This window comes from Equus caballus, chromosome 11 (genome assembly GCF_041296265.1).
Source record: "Equus caballus isolate H_3958 breed thoroughbred chromosome 11, TB-T2T, whole genome shotgun sequence".
NCBI classification, from domain to species: domain Eukaryota; kingdom Metazoa; phylum Chordata; class Mammalia; order Perissodactyla; family Equidae; genus Equus; species Equus caballus.
In genome coordinates, this window is record NC_091694.1 from 9102012 (window position 1) to 9120668 (window position 18657).

General features: G+C 46.7%; 2 long non-coding RNA genes across 2 annotated transcripts in view; both read left to right on the plus strand.

Annotated features, from left to right (window-relative positions):
* Positions 1–18657, plus strand: part of LOC138916112 (uncharacterized) — a 61609-nt gene that overhangs the window by 19695 nt on the left and 23257 nt on the right. The window lies entirely within an intron of this gene.
* On the plus strand, positions 1917–8789 carry LOC138916111 (uncharacterized). Its single transcript, XR_011422843.1, has 2 exons — positions 1917–2040; positions 7653–8789. It is a non-coding gene; the product is annotated as an uncharacterized lncRNA (long non-coding RNA).

Consider the following 18657-nt stretch of genomic DNA (forward strand, 5'->3'; position numbering starts at 1 on the left):
AGATCATTCTAGATTCCAGCCCACACTTTCCTTGTTAGCACCTGCATCTCTGTGGCCTGGCCTCTGCAGCCTTGGGAATGTTTAACCCTTTGTCTGCTTGACAGGAGGAGGGCTGGTGAACAGGACGGGGGGGATGGGGACTGGAGCAGGATCTGAGGGGGAGCTCAGAAGGAAGCTGCAGCCAATCGGTGGAGACTGTTTTCCCTAAGATCTACCATCTGAGCAGCAGGAGGGAGATCTGCTCCTCCCGGCGAGATGGCCCTGAGCTTCTGATTCAGCCACTCCTCCCCTTTAGCTCATTGTGTGCAGGTTCATCTCATGGCAGCGAGCACGGAGGTTCTGATGAGCTAATGCTCCCAGGAACTCGGTAGGAGGGGATCATCCTTCTTACCAGGGCATTATCCCACTCTTTGAAGGAATGGTTTTGAAGAAGGACCGAACTTAGCTGTGAGGCAACATAAACAGGCCACACGGTGGCTTTGCCTGGACCTTGGGACGTGTCTCTTTCCATCTTGAAGTTTCCTTTCTGTCCTTCCTTTCCCACTTGGCACCATTCATGTGTTTGTGGTGCTGACTGTAGGCAGGTGATAGTGACATTCCTGAGATGTTGAAATTCTTCCCAGGAGCCCTTTGTTGTAGGGGCCAAATCAATCCTTTGGCCTGAGTGAGGGGTTGGTTTTGAGCTGGGTAGAAAGAGCTGAAGGCAGAAGCAAATCAGAAGCTCATTAAGAGTCAGAGGTCAAATTCTGGGGGGTCATGTCCAGAGAGCCAGAGGCAGGATATTTTGGAAGAGTTTGGAGCCTGTAATGATTGAAAGCTTGTTTGGTTTAGGACGAAACGAAGCACACCCAAGGCGGCTACAGGGAAGAGCCCCAGGAGGTCCATGCTCCTCTTCAGTGCTGCGTGTCTGGGGATGCTTGGAAGGGTCAGAGGCAAGCTGAGCAAGTTTCCTTTTCTCCCTTAGTTCCTTATAAAGGGAGGCAGAAAGTCTGTTGCGAGTGTTCAGTGACACAGTCCGTGTCAAGTGCCTGATTTATTATGAGTATTCAATAAATGAGCTTTTAGGATTGTATTATGTTAAACAAAGGCTTCAGAGGTCATGATAAAGTTTGCTACTGTTTGACCCACTTACCAGCAAAGCATGGTGATGTTTGTGTGAGGGAGCAGGAAATAGCCAGATGCATTTTCTTAGTCCTGGCCTGATATTTTTGGAGTCTTGGAGCAGTGAGTCTGTGCTAGTTTGCATGGCAGAAAAAAATGTACTATTGAGTTTGAGGAACTATGAAAAATTTAGTTTCAGGTTTGGTCATTTGAAAGAGAATTCACAAAGAAAGGGGCACTTGTCTTTGAAAGGTGGTTCTTACGCAGTGGTCTGATGTCGACTTAGGAAGGGAATGGAAACAGCTTGATTTATATATTTTTGAACTCTGGGGTTCTTTGGTGCATAGGGGTGGGAGTGGAGTGGGAGGAGGAGGGGAGTGAAGAGGTGAGAGGATCCTATCTATGAAGTCATCCAAAGCAGCATTCCTTGACTGTGAACCCACTCCACATTCCATCAAATGGTGTAAAACATTTGGGTTTCCTTGCTCTATCATAAGTGGTGACATGATAAAATTCTTTCTTTCACTTATTTTTCTTGAGGCCATTTCTCTCTTATTGCCCTCTTTGAACCCAGGAGCTTTGCTTTTCTGGAGGCCCGAAGAATGCAAAATATCCAGAAGCTGGGAAACCAGTCTGGAATTGGGGAGTACCCCTTCCTGGCCGGCTCCCCCTGCTCGCTCTTGCCCCAAGCCCAGGCCTGGTTTGTTGCTAAATCATATCCTCAAGAAGCTGCAGGCAGGAGGGGCTGATCCGGCCACCCTGGCCCCGCCTCCCGTCTCCACTGGACTGAGGCAGCTGCTCATTCCTTTCATGAACAACAGGAAGAATCAGTTTCAGGAAATTGAAGTCATGGTGGATAACACATAGGGGACCCGTCTGCTCTCTGGGGTGCAGATTCATCTGCTGCAGGAGCCACAGTCAGTGGCCAGATGCTCAAAGGTGAGGCCTTCATCCCTGGGGTGGCAGGAAAATGTGGTCAGAGGCTCAAGGGGCTAAGCGCACAGTGGAGGCTCCCTGGGTTTGGAGGATGGCTGGATCTTGGCAATCTTGTACTCCAAATGACATGCACTCGTACATAGCAAAGGGTCTCCTGCTTACAGGTATCCCGTGTCAGGTATATGATCCAGTTTGCAAACTAATTATTCTAGATAAAACCCCTCATATGTGGACCTAGCTGCATTTATTGGTGTCGCCCCCTTTTCTTTCCTTCTACTGGCACATTTATTTTCAGCTTGTGTATATTTAAGATTAAAGGCTGGGAGTAGTGTTCTTTTTTAAACTTCATTTATTCCTGTATTCACTCAGCACGGTTTTATGAGCACTCACTAGACATGAGTCTAGGCTCTGGGAGCAGAAAGATGAAAGAAAGTGGTTCCTCCCTTGGAGAAGAGAAAGGGGCAGGTGAGCAACCCTAATACAATGTGGTGCATGCTATCGCGGAGTTTTGTTTGATGTCTAGTGATAGGTGAAGAAAGAGAGACGAGGAGCAGCAAAATCTTCCAGTATGCTCATGGGAGACTCCACGGAGATGGACTGAGACTCCCAGGACAGGAAGGCACAGGGAGACAGGGGTCGGAGATAAGCCATTTCAGACACATGAAAAGCCGCGGGCTGAGGCGCTAAGGCAGCCAGGGCACAGGCTATTCTGGGATGGTAAGTAATTATGGATGCCTGAAGAACCATGTGCAAGGGAAACCGTGATGAGACCTGAGGCTAGACAGGAAGGAAAGGGCCAACATCACAAAAAGTCTTCGATGCTCTGGAGAAGGGGACATTTTATCCTATCAGCAGGAAGGAGCCAGTGGAGAATTTTAAGCACATGGGAACGCGGTGGCCATTTTTGTGTGTTGCAAGGATGACTTTGGTAGCCTGCAGGGGATACACCCTAGGGGAGTTAGGCTGGAGGCAGGAAGACGGGATAAGGACATTTTCAAAATTCCAGGCAAGGGGAGCTGAGAGCAGTGGTATGCAAATGGTGACGGACAGGGGACAATTGCCTTGCGAGATCTCGGGGAGCTGGGACAACTGGACTTAATTTTTAATTACCTGTGGGTGTGAGAGAAAGGGGAGCATTCGGCATGGCTCTTGGTTTTCTTACTTGGACAAAAGTGGTTGGTGGTTCTATTCTCAGAGAGAAAGATCGGGAAAGAGGGCAGTGGGGAGGGGTGGGACCGTTAGAGGAGTGTTTGACATGCTGAGTCTGAGATGCTCGTGGGGGGTCTAGGTGTAGATGCCCAGCGGGTAGCTGGCTCTATGAGTGTGGAGCCCAGGAGAGGAGTCTGCGCTGGGACTTATAGACGTCATTAGCATGTGGGTGGTGGTCAAAGTCTCAGCCTGGTTAAGTTACCCATGGAAAAGGATGTAGTCAGATAGCAGAACTGAGTTTTAGGAAACACCAACATTCGAGAGATGGGAAGTTTGAGAGAAAGAGAAGTCATGTAAAAGCTAGGAGACGTAGTCAGAGGAGAAGGGAGGGGATTAGGAGATAGTGGAGAGTGCCTGAAATGGAAAAGGGAGAACATTTAAAGAAGGATGTGGTGGATAATATAGCAAATGTAGTAGAAAAGGTAAATAAGACCACAGAAAAGCACTCTTGAGAATTAGTTTGAGAATTAGAAGGTCATGTACGGTCTTGGAGAGAGCTGTTATAGTATAGAGAAGGGGAGGAATAAATCTAACGAGCTAAGGGGCATTGAGAGGTGAAAAAGTAGATACCCTACATGAGGGCTACGCTAAAGTGACTCTTGGTAGTGTGACTGAAGAGAGATGGATCAGTGATTCATAATGAGATAGAATATTATTTAGAGGGGATGAAAAGTTCATAGACTCTTTCTTAAGATAGAAACACTTGAGTATGTCAACAGACTGAGAGGAAAAATTCAATGGAGAGAGAGAAATAGCAAATGCAGGAAATATTGGGTCCAATTGTTCGAGGGAGGTTATGGAAGAAATAGGTGTAAGTACAGGGATTCATCTTGAATGGAAGGGAGGGAACAATTTGTATTAAAGAGATGAGGAAGGAGGTAAGGATGCAGGTAGGGTTGGGAACTGAGTGAGGAAGTTTACATCTGATTGCCTCTTTTTTTTGTCAGTGAAATAAGAAGCAACATCACCTCCATCAGGAAAGACGGCAGAAGGGGCTTAAATTTTGGCCTTGCTGTTGAGGAAAATGGGGGTTGGCACTGATCAGAAAATTATAGGAGGATTGCTGAACGCTGTGAGGGATTCATCTGAGACTGGCTCTTGGCACTTTGTGTTCCTGCCCATGTCGGGGTCTGTGAGCAATTCTCCAGGAGTGCACAGCCATCGGGATGTGGTTGGCCTGGTGAGGAGTGGAGTTGGAAGTGGAAAGACAAGCACCATTGTTTTAGTTATTGGCATGAGAGTGGTCACGGCCAAATGGGCGTAATTGGGAAGAAAATGACACTAGGAGGGAGGTGACAAACTGGGAGAAAACGGAGGAGTCCAGAGTCTGAAGATCATGATGAAGTGAGAGAATGGGCAAAGAGAAAGAGATGGAAAGATGGGACACTGTGTCAGAGATCTCAGGTTTTAAAATGTCAGAGGTGAGACTGTTTTGGATGACGGCAAGTCCAAGACGTGGCGTAAGAGTGGGTTGGTGAAGAGCAAAGACAGTGAAAGCATTCCAGTTGAGGTCAAGGAACCAGGAAGCTATAGTGTCCAGTGGACATGTAGATGGTTGCAGGGGTTGTCATGGGAAGAGGCCGTAAGGCGGCAAGCATGAGACCGAAGACCCCTAAGAGCTCAAAGAGATGAGCTCATTTTAGCGATGAAGACCTCCCCAACTCTAAAGGCAGAATTCTTGATACACATGGTCTTCTGAGCAAAAGAGAGGAGGAGCATGGAGGGTCCGTTCCATTTTGTTTCATTTCCTGGTTCTGCCAGGCCCTGAGCCTGTGGACCTCTGCTGATTTTAATAGCAAAGGGGCAAAGCTAGTTATTTCTAGCATACGGAGAAGTGGAAACTTGTACAAGAATGTCAATGACTTGCCCCAAATGACACCACTGAAGGGTGGACCTCAGTCTGTCACTTCATCCCCCTCTTCTCCCCTGACTTGGCTGCTTCTCTCGCATTTAACCTATTGCAGCCGAGCTGGGTCAACACCGGCTTCCCCGATGCACGCCCTCCAGACGTTTGGCGTTTAGATCTGACACAGGGATGCGGAGGGGAATTTTCCCACTTGGCAGAGTGGGATGCAGACGAAGAGGGAATGTTTTCCCTGCACAGCAACAAGAGGTATCAAATCATTACTTCTTTCTCCCTCCCAGCTCTGTTGCTATTTATGTGGATGTGACGGTTCCATAACAATACCTTTTGCTTGGAAAAGGCCTCCTCTTACCAAAAGTCAAAAAAAAATCCCTATATTTTTCATTCTAGAAGTAGACATGATCAGTTCTCTTTCCACTTCTACTTTTTAAGAAATAAATAATCTAAATATACATTTACCTCCCACCTACATAGGTGGGAGGTCCTTGAAGTTCAGGACTGTACCGTGTCTTATCTATTTTAGAATCTTCTGAACTCTTCCAGTCCTTAGCACATGGCTAGTGTGTTTGTTGAACGAATAAAGTGTGTTTCTTGAAGGTATGGATGAAACTCTTTTGCCCAGCACTCTAAAGTGGGTTCTTAGAGCTTGAATAACTGTGACAGAGGTACCTTACGCTGAGCCCTCTTACCTCAACCATTGCTCCCTGTGATGAAGGCAACACAGATAGTAAAACGAAAAAGGATTAGACCCCGAGACCTCTGGGTTTAATCTTGGCTTTATCACCAGCTGTGTAGCCTTGGGTAAATCTTTGAAACTCTCTGAATCCCAATTTCTTCATGTGAAAATCAAAAGAAATGATACCTCCGTTGTTTGACTGTTAAGAAGATCAAATTGGATTACATGCAGCCAAGTAACTAAAATATAGCAAGTGATCAATTAAGATAAAATTCTTTCTTGACTCCTCTCCATATGGACATCCATCCATCCATCTTTTGGTCTCAGGGCATGTATGTCTGGATGTGGAACCAATTAAGAAGTGGTTCCTGAAGCTGTGGAACAGCTTTTTACTCTGTACAAAATTAATCTGGAACTGATATCATGACCAGGACTAACACAAGCCATTCTCTGAGAACGCTAATTAGCTCAGATGCCCATGTGGGTGAATTGAGGCTGTGGAGAGAAGGCTGTTTATAAATCATAGTTCATCCTGTCACTAGGAAGCAGTTTGGTTGAGAACATGACAAGAAAAGCCTCTTTCCTGAAAAGGGCGGAAGTGGTGGTGGCAGCCAGGAGCCTTGAATATCAAGAAAAGAACAAGGATGGGAACTTCCGTCTTTTAAGTACTCACCATAGTCCAGGCGTTGTGCTAGTTGCTTTCTATTTGTAACATTCTAAAATCGTTTAATAACACCCTTTCAAGGAGTTAGGACAGCTGGAATTCTGGAGAAAAGGAGTTCTGGATATGCCAGCTTTGAAACTACCTCTAAGTTTAAAAAATATATGAGTGTAGATTGATTTGTTCAAAGCCACTTTATGCAAACAGAATTGAATGGAACCAGCCTCACTGTGGATGGACGTGTTCCAGGACAGTCTCTGGATTAGAAATGGACTGTAAGCCTGAAGAAGGCAGGGATCCCGTCTGTTTGGCTCATCCTTATGCAGTGCTTAACAGACGATAGGTACTCAATACAGGATTTGATGTTTGGAGCTGCGGTGGCCATTTTGTGCCCATGAGAAAAAGCACACAAAATTTCAGGGATGGTGACCCAGAGCCCTAACACATTTGAGTTGCCAAATTAACCCACCGTGGGACCACCTACCTTCAGACCTCTTGTTTTATGGCATAAATAGATGTCCTTCTTTTTAAAAGTCATTCTTCTCTGGCTTTTTTTTTTTTTTAACTCATGGCCAGAAAAATTCTAACTGACCCAGTCTCTAAATGTGAGCTTGGGCCAGTGAGCTAACATTTCTGTGCCTCAGTTGGAGGTCACAATCACGCCCTTTAATGGAGCAGCACCTTACGAGAATGATGGCAGCCGCCTATTTCTTCGGGCTAAACTATAACATTTGCTGGGACCCTTGGGCTGAATTCCTCCACTTTTAAACAGACTCTCATTTCACATGAGAGTTGAATTCCCGGCGGTGAGGGTGGCAGAGTACTAGCCTGGCAGGTTGGTGTTTGGTTTGTCAGGGCGCCACGTGGAACCGGGTGCCAGGGCCATGTTATGTGATCTGAGCCATCTCGCTGACCTGCCTGTTGCCCCACGGCAGGCCAGCATTGCAGAGCGAAGCATAGTTTGCATTCTTCCCTCTCCTGCAGAATTCTATGGAGAAGGGGAGAAGAGGGCATTTCTCCCTTCCTTTCTCTGTTGGATCTGCTGTCTCTCAAACCTAAACCGGGGCGGGGAGGCATCAGTTTGTTCCAAGGCTTTATTAACCCATCGTCAGAGAAGACTGTGATTTGAATAAGCATTTAGGCCAGAGATTCAGATATTTGGAGAATTAGTGATTTTGGTGTGTGTGCATTTGTATCTCATGTAGATGAAGCCGGCCAACTTCAGTCCAACTTCTACTCCTCAGCATGAAGCTGGTTGCCTGCAAAGAGCCATTCTATTCCAGTAGCCACAGAATCTCCCCTTCACCTCCCCTGTGGTGACGCAAAATGGTAAGGATAAAAAGATTAGACAAGGCCTGAGGGGAGTCTGAGCAACCGCTGCTGGAAGGGTTACTAACATTGGACAAATGAGACTGCATTTTCGGCTCATTCTCTTGGAAGAAAGGAACTCTTCCTGCTAAGTCTGTGTCCTTGCCCCAGTGGATTGAAGGCCACCAGGCCCTACAGAGGGGAGCGGGCCGAGCGTTCAGGTCAGAGAGACAGAGCTGCAGCAGCCACGGCACGGCCAGGCTTGGGTGAAACACACTGCAGGGCAGCGAAGAAGCAGAGCCTTCGCCAGGAACCAGCAGATGATGTTAAGCGTGTAGGCAGGGTGTCCACGCTGAGCCAGCACCAAGATGACTGTTTCAGCCTCGTTGATTATCAAGTGTCACATGCGCTTTGGGGAGGAGCGGCTGGACGCTCACCTTAGAACCTTCTGCATCTTCCCTGTGCTGCATCGACAGAAAGTGGTACGGTTGAGTCTGTAGTTCCTGACTCAAGTTTGGGCCCAGTCAATTGCATCAACCCTTTTGTCCTGATGGAATCCCAAATCGGGTTCCTCTCTGGCTGCTATGACATTTTAATATCTGTATCCTGTTGCCCTACCTGGTCTTTTTTATTTTTCAGCTTTTTATTTTGAAACAACCTCATGCTTACAGAAAAATTGCAAATATGGTACAAAGAACATTTCTTTCCTTGAACCACTTGAGAGTAAGCCAGCGTGAAGCCCCATCACTGTGAAAACATTAGTGTGTAATTCCTACAAACAGTACAGCTTCCTATAAAGCTACATAAACATAACTACATCCTACATAGCTATGACACAGCCATCCCAGTCTCAATTCTGACACTGACACATCGCTACCACTCAAGCCGAGGCCCCATTCAGGTTTCACCAGTTGTTCCAATAATGGGTCCAGTTGTCACGTCTCTTTAGGTCCCTTTGAAACATACCAGTTTCTCAGTCTTTCCTTGACTTTCAGACATTGACAATTTTAAAGAATATAGGCCAGTTATTCCTATATTTCTCAGTTTTAATTTGTGTGATGATTCCTGTTGATTCCTTTTAGGTGGGCATATTTGGCAAGGATATCACAGATATGATGCTGTCTTCTTCTCATTACTTCCTGACACGTGACACACAATCTGAGCACTTGATTAAGATGGGTCTGCCGGACCTCCTCATCATAAAGTTGCCCCTTTTCCCTGTGAATTAACAAGTGTTTTTCTTTATTTTCTTTCTTTCTTTATTTTTCGAGGAAGATTAGCCCTGAGCTAACTGCTGCCAATCCTCCTCTTTTTGCTGAGGAAGACTGGCCCTGAGCTAACATCCGTGCCCATCTTCCTCTACTTTATATGTGGGACGCCTACCACAACATGGCGTGCCAAGCAGTGCCATGTCCACACCTGGGATCCGAACCAGCAAACCCCGGGCCACTGAGAAGCGGAATGGGCGAACTTAACCGCCGCGCCACTGGGCCGGCCCATTAACAAGTACTTTCTTGTGTGAGGAAGCACTTGAGATTATGCAAATATTCTGTTTCCCATCAAGATTTCAATTCATTTATTTATATCAAGATGGACTCAAAGATGCTTATTAGTCATAAGCCATTACTTCATTAATTTCATTGTTCAATTTATCCCAGATTTGGCAAGTGAGAGTTCCTTCAAGCTGACTGTAGGCACTTCTGACATGTCTTCGTAGTTTTTTGAGCACTTCCTTAATTTATGGAATAATATAATGGTCCAGGCTCACCTTATACTCTCCCTGCCCAGCCTTGGCACCAGCTATTTCCCCAGGTTCCCTTGAGTGGAGAACAGTATGAAGAAGGCAGATCTGGGAACTGAGTGTGCTCATTACACTGGAGTATTACTGCTCCCAGGCCCTCCCAGTGGAATGTGTGCGTATATACACATGTGGAAGTGTACACAGCACATATCCATATTCATTTCTGTATCTATGTCTATTGAAAACCATGAGTTGACGTCATCTCCATTTTCAGTCCAACACCACAGGCTTCGTTCTAGTGTTCTCTCTTTCGGTATTTGTAACTCCCTTTCCCAACAGTGAGAAATCCGGCTTCCTTTATCCTTAGTGTATTTACTTGTTTGGTCAATCCCTGTGTATATAACCAAAACCTCCTCACCGTCGGCATCCCCTCCTCCACATGAAGCCTCTCCACCCTGCAGAGGCTCCGACACCCCACACTGGACTTCTCACCATGAGTAGACACTTTTGTCATTTTTGGACCTGACACTTGACACTGGGTTGCCATGGCTCATCCCTGTCCTTCTAGCGTGGAAAGCTCCACTAATGACTTTTGACTTGTTATGTTCAGGAGAGGAAGAAGAAAAGGAAGGCATAGAGAAAGCCACACCTGGTCTTTGCAGTGGCGATCTTCGTGCCCACAGTGGATGGAACTCCGGGGCGCTTTGGTCTATCAAATCTATCTTAACAAGGCTTATATTTGTTGGTGTATGTTGTATCACACTAATGTCGTCTGTATTTTCTCTCTCTTCTGTTCTTTTCCTTCCCCTAATGACATTGTGAATGCCTGAGGAGCCACTATCTAAACTCCAGGCCCTGCTTCTTAGCTCCCCTCCATGCCCACTCAGGTCTGGGTCTACAGAGTCTCCCTCGGTGATAGGAAGGGAAGACAAATCCCCAGTGTCAGGGCCTTCCGCCCCGCCTCCTGGGCACAGCCTCCCTGCACCTTCCCCTCCCCTGCAGACTCTTTCACAGGCTGAGCTCCCAGCTCTTCGCCCGCCCTTTCCCCCTCAGAGGACCCTCCTGCTCCTGTGAGTAAATGCCTGGGAGTCACAAGGCGCAGGATCAATGATGGGGTAAGTCAAGCCCTTCCCTGTCCCCAGCCTGGCTGATCTCATGCCACTGGGCCACATTCCTGTACTCCTTGGGTCCAACCTCGTCCTCCTGAGGTTGGGCAAAAGTCTAGGGCCCACTGCTCTGCACACTGAGGACAGGCCCTCTCTCGCCACTGGATGATCTGGGATCAGTTAGCCTGTGAAAGCAAAGGGCCATCTGACTCTGCTACCAGAGCTATTTCAGCTTTGTGACACTGCACGCCACAGCATCCCCATCACTCTCAGACGCTGCCACCGTCTCTTGTCCCCGATACTCCCTGTATCAAGGCGTGTTGCTTACACTGCTGTTTGGTGCCTTTGGGGGAGAGGATAGAGAAGATGCCACTGCCAGGTGATGAGCAGGCAGGAGGGTTGCAGAGAGAGGGCACTGGGATGCCAAAGAAAATCTAGCTATTTCACCCCCAATGCATGTGGGGACAAATGACAGCTTTGCATGTCAGGTTTGGGTTTCATGTGCCTCCCCAGGTCCTGATTAGCTGGAACTTGACATGGAAGATGGGGACAGCTAGCTTTCTCCTCTGAGTTGTGGGAGAAGAAAAACATGGCTCCTTAGGAGCTTCTAACTGCAGGAGCCAGCAGACTCAAGGATGTACCACAGAGAAGCACGGGATAGCGATGTTTCCACCTCCACTCCCATCACATCCCTTCTCGGCTCCAAGATTCTTGAACGATGTGAATCCTTCCCCAGAGAACACAGTGGCATGGTCATAACTTGTTAAATACCGTAATTAAAATAGTTCTCTTATTAACTTCATGATAACGCGTTTTTTCCCCCTCCTCCTCGAAATTACACGTTAGCGTTTTGTTAATTAAATTTCCAGTTCCAACAGAACTTCTCGCTGCAGCCATGCGGTTTACAGGGGGCCCTCTTCCTGGGGGGTGGGAAGGTGGCTCAGCAGGTCAGACGGGTTCTCATCTTTTCTGCTAGAAGAAGGTTGAGAGAAAAGAACAGAGGAAACTCCTCGATAGTCTATGCCTGAATAAGGCAGCCAGACTGAGCAAATAAAAGTAAAGGGCACCCAGTTAAATTTGAATTTATTTCTCTGAATTTCAGACCTAGCGGGGCGTCCTGTGTTTTCTCTGGCAATCCCACACCTTCACCTAAACTTTGGCTCACGGCTCCAGAGAAGAGGGTTTCCACACTCTTCTTTCAACGTATACTGGTTCTCTAATTACTGAGTTAGCATTGGAGCTTGTTTTTATTGTTTTGGTCAGCTCCTTAATTCACACAATCTCAAAAGATTTTACAGTTACATGTTTTATTAATACTGGTCTGATGACTACTATGGATCCATTGATCTCTTAGTCATTGAGTAGTGTCTGTAACACACCAGATGCTATGAACAAGGCTGGAGATACAAAGGTCAATAAGGCACAGACTTGACCTCAAAGCGCTCCCTGCTCAGAGCGGGGGTCCTAGGCCTGCCAAATCCAGCTCGCCATTTTGTTTTGTAAATAAAACAATTGGAACACAGCCACACCCTTTTATTTACTATTGTTTGTGGCTGTTCCCACCTGCAGAGGCTGAGTTGAGTAGTTGTGGCAGAGACTATGTGGGCTTCAAACCCCAAATATCTATTTTTGGCCCTTAAGAGAAAAAGTTTGCTCATCTCTGAGCTAGAGGAAGAAGTAGTCAACAATGTGAACAATATGCTATGAGATGTAAGCGCCCAGCATGGGGAGCACAGAGAACCTAATTCTGCCTCTGTGGGGCTCTGCTGGTTTGTCAGAGGGGACATCAGAGCTGGGTTTATAGGATTCATCAAAGGGTGGGAAGGGGAGAGGGGCCAGGATTCAAAGCAGAAGAAGCAGCGTGTGCAAAGGCCCTAAGGCCGCTTCTGGGCTGTGTCCTGGGGACGTGGAAGGGGTAGGGTGAAGGTTGAAAAAATATCACATCTTGAGGGTCTCAATACGTTAAGTACTTAAATGTGTTCACTATTAATGTAAACCTTGAAGTCGAAATTAGAATCCAGATTTTATACATGAGTAACTGAAGATCAGAGAGGTTAATGAAATTGTCCAAAGCCCCACAGAAGGAAGCAGAAGAGCCAGGATACTAACTCAGAGTGAACCAGTCTAAAAGCCGTGTTCTCAGCATCCTCTTTGCTGCCTTGCACGATGGACACACCCATCACTTCTCTGAACCATGGGCTCCTGGAGGGAAGGATGCATGTCTTATTCTAGAGCAGTGGTTCCCTACTGGGAATGATTTTACCCTCTGGGGGACGTTTGACAATGTCTGGAGACATTTTTGGCTGTCACAACTTTGGGCGGATTTGCTACTAGTATCTAGTGGGTAGAAGCCAGGGACATAGCTAAACATCCTGTAATGCATAAAACAGGCACCCCGACAGGAATGATCGGTCCAAAATGGCAACAGTGCTACTCTTGAGAGACTGTGCCCTGCATCCCCAGGCCCAACACGGGGCTTGGCAGATAAAAGGTACTTGGGAATGTTTGTTGCACTGAAAACAAAATTAATGTGTTTAAGGAATAGGGAAAAGTTCATTAGTGAAGAGGATGTAGGATGGAAGTTGGGGCAAGAATGTAAATTGGAACGGATTGCAGGCGTGCAAGGACTGACACAAAGGAAGTTTAATTTGTTCCAAAGGCATGGTGAATATCAGAGAGCCATTTAGTTTGGGAGAGTGACATGATTAGGTGGATTTGTTGGAAAGTTACACTGACTGTGGCATGAAGAAGAGATTGGAGTAGGGAGACCTGTCAGGTGGCCTCAACGAAGGCAAGGCCAGTGGGAAGTGAGAGGCAGAAACAATTTTGGGAGAGGTTAGAAAGGAGACTCAGCAGGATCGGGGTGTTCAGGGAGAGAGGAGGGGTCGAGAGGGTACTTGTTTGAACAGTTCCAACACTGACTGAGGTAGGAATACGGGAGGTAACCAGGCGTACGTGCACAGGTGGAGGGTGGAGGTGGGAGGGATGGTGATGCTGGATTTGCTAATGATGAGCTGGCTAAAGAATTCCCACCCATGTGGCAATTTTCAGTAAGCCAATGGAAATTTGAATCTGGAGCTTGGAGAATAAGGCTGGAATGAAAATGCAGATCTACGCATGTATGTGTTTCCCGTTGATGTACATTCTCTTATATCGTTTTGCCAATTCTCCCTCACCAGACGCTAAGTCCCCAAGGTCAGAGGCGATGCAGGGATTATGAGCTCAGACAGGACTGAATGTGCATTCTGGCTTCACTGTGTACTGGCTATGTTATACTAGGATGTTATTTTGTTCTCTGAGCCATAAAATTTCCTCATCTGTAAAATGGGGATAATATTAGCTATCTAAAGTGGCTGTTAAAAGGATTAGATCAGGTTGTGGGTGTAAAGCACGTCGGATGCCTTCTGTAATGGTAGCAATTTAATATTTTACTCTCCAGTCCCGGTGTGCACATGTGCACAGGCGTGCGTGCACACACACACACACACACTCACAGCTTAGTACATCTCAGCACTGACCACGTGGTCTTAAAATTCTTGGCTGAGGTGTTTATCTTTCCCGAAGACTCTCCTGGGACAGGGTCTTTGTCCTGGTGGTCCCAGCACTAGCACGGTTCCTGGATCACAAGTAATGAATGCCTCAAATAGGAAGCTTCCGGCTGAGGTTGAGCGACAGGTCTATGGTTACGGGCAGAGCTGAGGCCTCCTCATCCCGGGCCAGTCACCTTGGCAATACTGTTTCTGGTCATTTTGACCAGCAGAGAATCCAGAAAGACCATGTAAATTACAAGCCTGGAAACACACATCCTTAACTCTGCAGGTAAACTCACACTCATGCTTCTGTGTTTTTCTCGGGGCTGGTGAGAGGATGAATTTGCCTTTGGAAGTCTTCTCTAACTGAAGAGCAACGGGAAGAGGCAGGCCTGAGGGATAAAACTCCTCCGAAGGGCAGCGAGAATTAATTGGGTCTCACCTTGGCTTGGGCTTGGCTGTCTTCAAGGCTGGCCCTGTGGGACTCTGGACACTTGGAATCCACTCTGAGTTCTGTTCCTCACTGAGTCATCTTGGAACGCACATCGCCCCACCCAGTATGTCTCCTTCCTTCCGACTGGCCCCAAGTCTCCTCCACAGAACAGGAATAAGCCCGTTTTCCATGGTTTGCTTCATCCACTTACCTTCTCAGCAGAGGGACCTACCTGTCCGTTTCTCTGCACCCCTCGTTATTACCCATCTGTGGCTTCAGGCACAGAAGGTTTCCTTTAATGACCTGATTGAAAAAATTAACCAGGTAAATCTGATGAAACAATTGAAGAAATCACTGTATTATAGATTTCCAAGTCAATCTGAAATTATTTTTCAATTCCTCCATGACCACAGTTTATTTCCTCTTTGGGATGGCAATGCTGTAAGCCAGACAGGGCTGTCAGGGAATGGTTATGGATCTCCTACTATATGTCAGGCACCGTGCTTGCTTTTCTGTTGGGCTTCTCAACAAGTGGCAGCAGCATCTGTCTTATCCTTGGTACTTAAATAAGACATCTCACGGAGCCCTCGGAACAGCCCATGGCTGTTATGTGCTCTGCCGCAGGGAGCTACTCAAACCGGTCTTGAATTCTGCCCTGTGCTAGGCTTTTAGAAGGATCCAGTTTAGGATGCGAGCACTGCCGTTTTAGGACTTCCTACCTCGGTGCCCTGCGGTGTCTCATCAAGCAAGGAGGCTCCCCTCTAAGCCTGCAGGCTCCTTGCTGTCTGACCCCAGCCATCTACCCTGGCTTCAAATTACAAGTAGGTCTGGAAGCCAAGAGCCAGCCAAATGCATCATGGTTCCCACTGAGGAGACAAACCAAGCTGCCAGCCAGCAGGGCTTGGCTATAAAAGCCCAAGAAGCAGCAAGCTTATCCTAGAAGGTGATTTTGTGTGTTTGTTTCCACATGCAGCTTCTCTCTGTGCAGAACCTGCACATTTCTTTCAAGTGCTTTTGTATTTATAGATGAGCAGTCTTGTTGGGGATGCTGTAGTGGGGAGGGGGCGATGCCCTGTGGCACGCAACTGGCTCATTTAATTGGCTTCATTTAAGATAAGGATTTTACCTTTGGTTCAGTCCCCTTTAGGTTCTAATTAGCCTGGCTCTGTTCTGGAGCCACAGAAAGCACTGTCGATCTGAGATGAAGCTTTTATAAACGAATATTCTTGGTCCAAAATGGAACCAGTAGGAAGGATGTGTAAGTGTTACATTCTCAATCTACTCACGGCGTATGTGACAGCTTCCTTCCTCACGGCCCCCGTTCCCTGCCCCCAAACACACACACTTCACCTACAGTTTGCTTTGTCAATGACTTGGTATTCCTGTAATGGGCAGCGGAGTGCCTCACTGAGGAGAACTCTGGTAGTTCTTAATCTCACCAGAGGTGGCGAGCTCTGAAGTCCAGGGAAAGCATTGGCTCTGCTTGCGTCCTGGGCACTTAGAGATGTAGAGTCTTTCATGTTGATTATTTTGTAGATATGAGTATATTTTGGGATCCAGAAACCCTGAAAGGAAAGAGTTGTCTATTTTCTGATCTTGCTGTCATTCATTGATTCATTGATTCACTCATTCGTTCATCAAACCCCTGTCACACTCCTCCCTGTGTGGGACAGGCACAGTGCTTCCTATGTGAAAAATGTATTGCTTTCCTAAGCATTCCTGGGTGTTTCTGTAGAAAAGCCCTGGATGGGAATCAGGAGACTAAATCTGTCTTCCCTGGGTGACCTTGAGCAAGTCGCTTCCCATCACAGGGATTCACATTTCTCCCCTGCGTTTCCTTGCAGCTCTGAGGCTCTGTGTCACTGCTCTGCAAAGCAGGGAGGACCCAGACTCATGTGCCAGGGCAAGCCTCTCTCTGCCTTCAGCTCCCGGCAAAGACTGAAGGCCAGACCTGATGGGGCTGCCTCTCCCTCTCCCTTCAGGGTCATCCTCAAGACTTTTCCTCCTCCTTATCCCTTCTCCTCCTACACTTGATCTTAGCCAAAAGGCCAAGAAGTGATCCTCTTCTCCTCCTGAATTCGAGGGACAGATAAACAGAGGCAGAGGGCTACCAAGAGAAAAACAAAAGGCAAAACACTCATGACTTCCTGTAGCAAGCGAGAACTATCAGGTTTCAACCTGAACAAAAACCTGCCGGGTACTCCCTGGCTATTACCTGACTGGAGCCCAAATGGGTGTTCTCTGTCAAGTCAGAGATTGTGGTTCAGTGTGAAGACCAACTTACATACACATCACCGTGGCAACGTTTAGGTAAACGGGCTCAGAGGCCCGTGGATGGATATTATGGGATAGCTTCCTTTCTTCTTTCTTCTTTCCTCTCTTAACACTAGCCTAGGGTAAAGAACAGCTGAGCTGGATTAATTGACTTCTTTTTAGAGATTTCTCACCTTTGGATATATTTGGCTCTGAAATTGTCAGTGAAAATTCAGCCAAGGTGTCAGCCCAAGGCATTCTGGGGTCCTTGAGGTTTATTGATAACTGCAGAGTGTGATTGAAGATTTATGTTGAACATGACTGATTATGATGCTACAGGGGAAAGGGCCACGCGTCGGATGTGTACATGTGCTTGTGTGTGTGTGTGTGTGTGTGTGTGTGTGTGCATGTGTGCATTGGAGTGGGGGATGCTGGTGGTAACTTGCATTTGGATTTCCACATTCTCCATTCAGATGCCATCTGTCTGTCTCAGATTCCCTCTGTAAAGCGTCATATCTAGTGACACCAAGTGTCTTTTGTCTGCTTAGCCAGAATTTGAGCCTTTGTCTATCTAGTGCCCCATCATCACAGAGCAGCAGGATCCTGGAACACCAAAAGGGACTTCCTCCAGAGAGACCCTGAGCAGATGCAAGAGACAAGTTTATACTCCTTATCCCTTCTAGGAGTTGATGCTAGAGACTTCCAAAAACTCACATATAAAGAAGGAGTCTCTTGGCCTCCCCTGGCTATCTTACGTTGTTGCTTTTCTGACCTGGACTTTCAGGCCACATGCTTGAAGCATCAAGATTGGCCCAGTAAATACTGATATAGGGGTTTCTAGAGCTCATCTTCTAAAGACAGGTGGGCAGCGTTTCAGCAAGACCGGAAGTCTCCTTAGCCAGGGTTCTGTGAGCCCTACAAACGTGGGCATCGGGGAGGGGATCCATGGCAGCAATTGGTAGAATTTGGCGGATCCAATTCTCTGCTCTGCACTTCCTCCAAGCCTCCGCTGTGCTAACGATTAATGTGTGAAATGTAATTTTAATTCTCTTGTTGAATGAGATAAAGATAGAATATTCCTCGCAAAGACAAAACATCTGAAAAGTTACAACTTCCACAGATGTATGCCTTATGTTTGATAGACAATGTCTAAACAAGTGTCTTGAAATCCGTGTAAATATGGAAAATTTGAAGTGTGCAAATTTTAGATGTATTTGAGATCATCAGAGGAAATTCTTGGTGATTCCTTTGTAAAGGGCATCGTTTCTTCTAATTTTTCTGTTATGCGGATTTTTCTGCCTTAGGTTAGCTTGGAATAGAGTGTCCCACAGTTTAAGAGAAATGAAAAATGGACGTGGCCAGGGAAAAATTTGGAGTAAGCAAAAAGGTCTTTGGCATCCTCCTCTCTCTCCTTTTGAGATCCACTTAGCATATTTGGGATGTTTGGACATCTTTTCTCTTGGTCTTTAAAGTTGCTTGGCTCATTTTTCTTCTTTATAAATGAAATGCCCTTTGTTAGAAATTCTTCTATTTTTGTTTTTGTATTTTAGAAACTTCAATGGCACAGAGACTCCTAAGGAACCAAGAGTTTCTACAATCACCTTGAACACATTTTGACCCCTACTCCTTTAAGGAATTCGACTTTTTTTTGCCATCTCTGATAATAAACCCCGTTTTGATATTCCGAATATTTAGTCAGCAAACTCCACAGCAAGAAGTAACAGCAGCTAACCAGAAGAAGACCGCAGGGATACTAGACAGAGATGGAGTCAATCCACTTTAGACTGGAGAGTGCCTTCTGGCTGCAGGTCGGAGTCAATGTGGAACTCGCAGGACCCT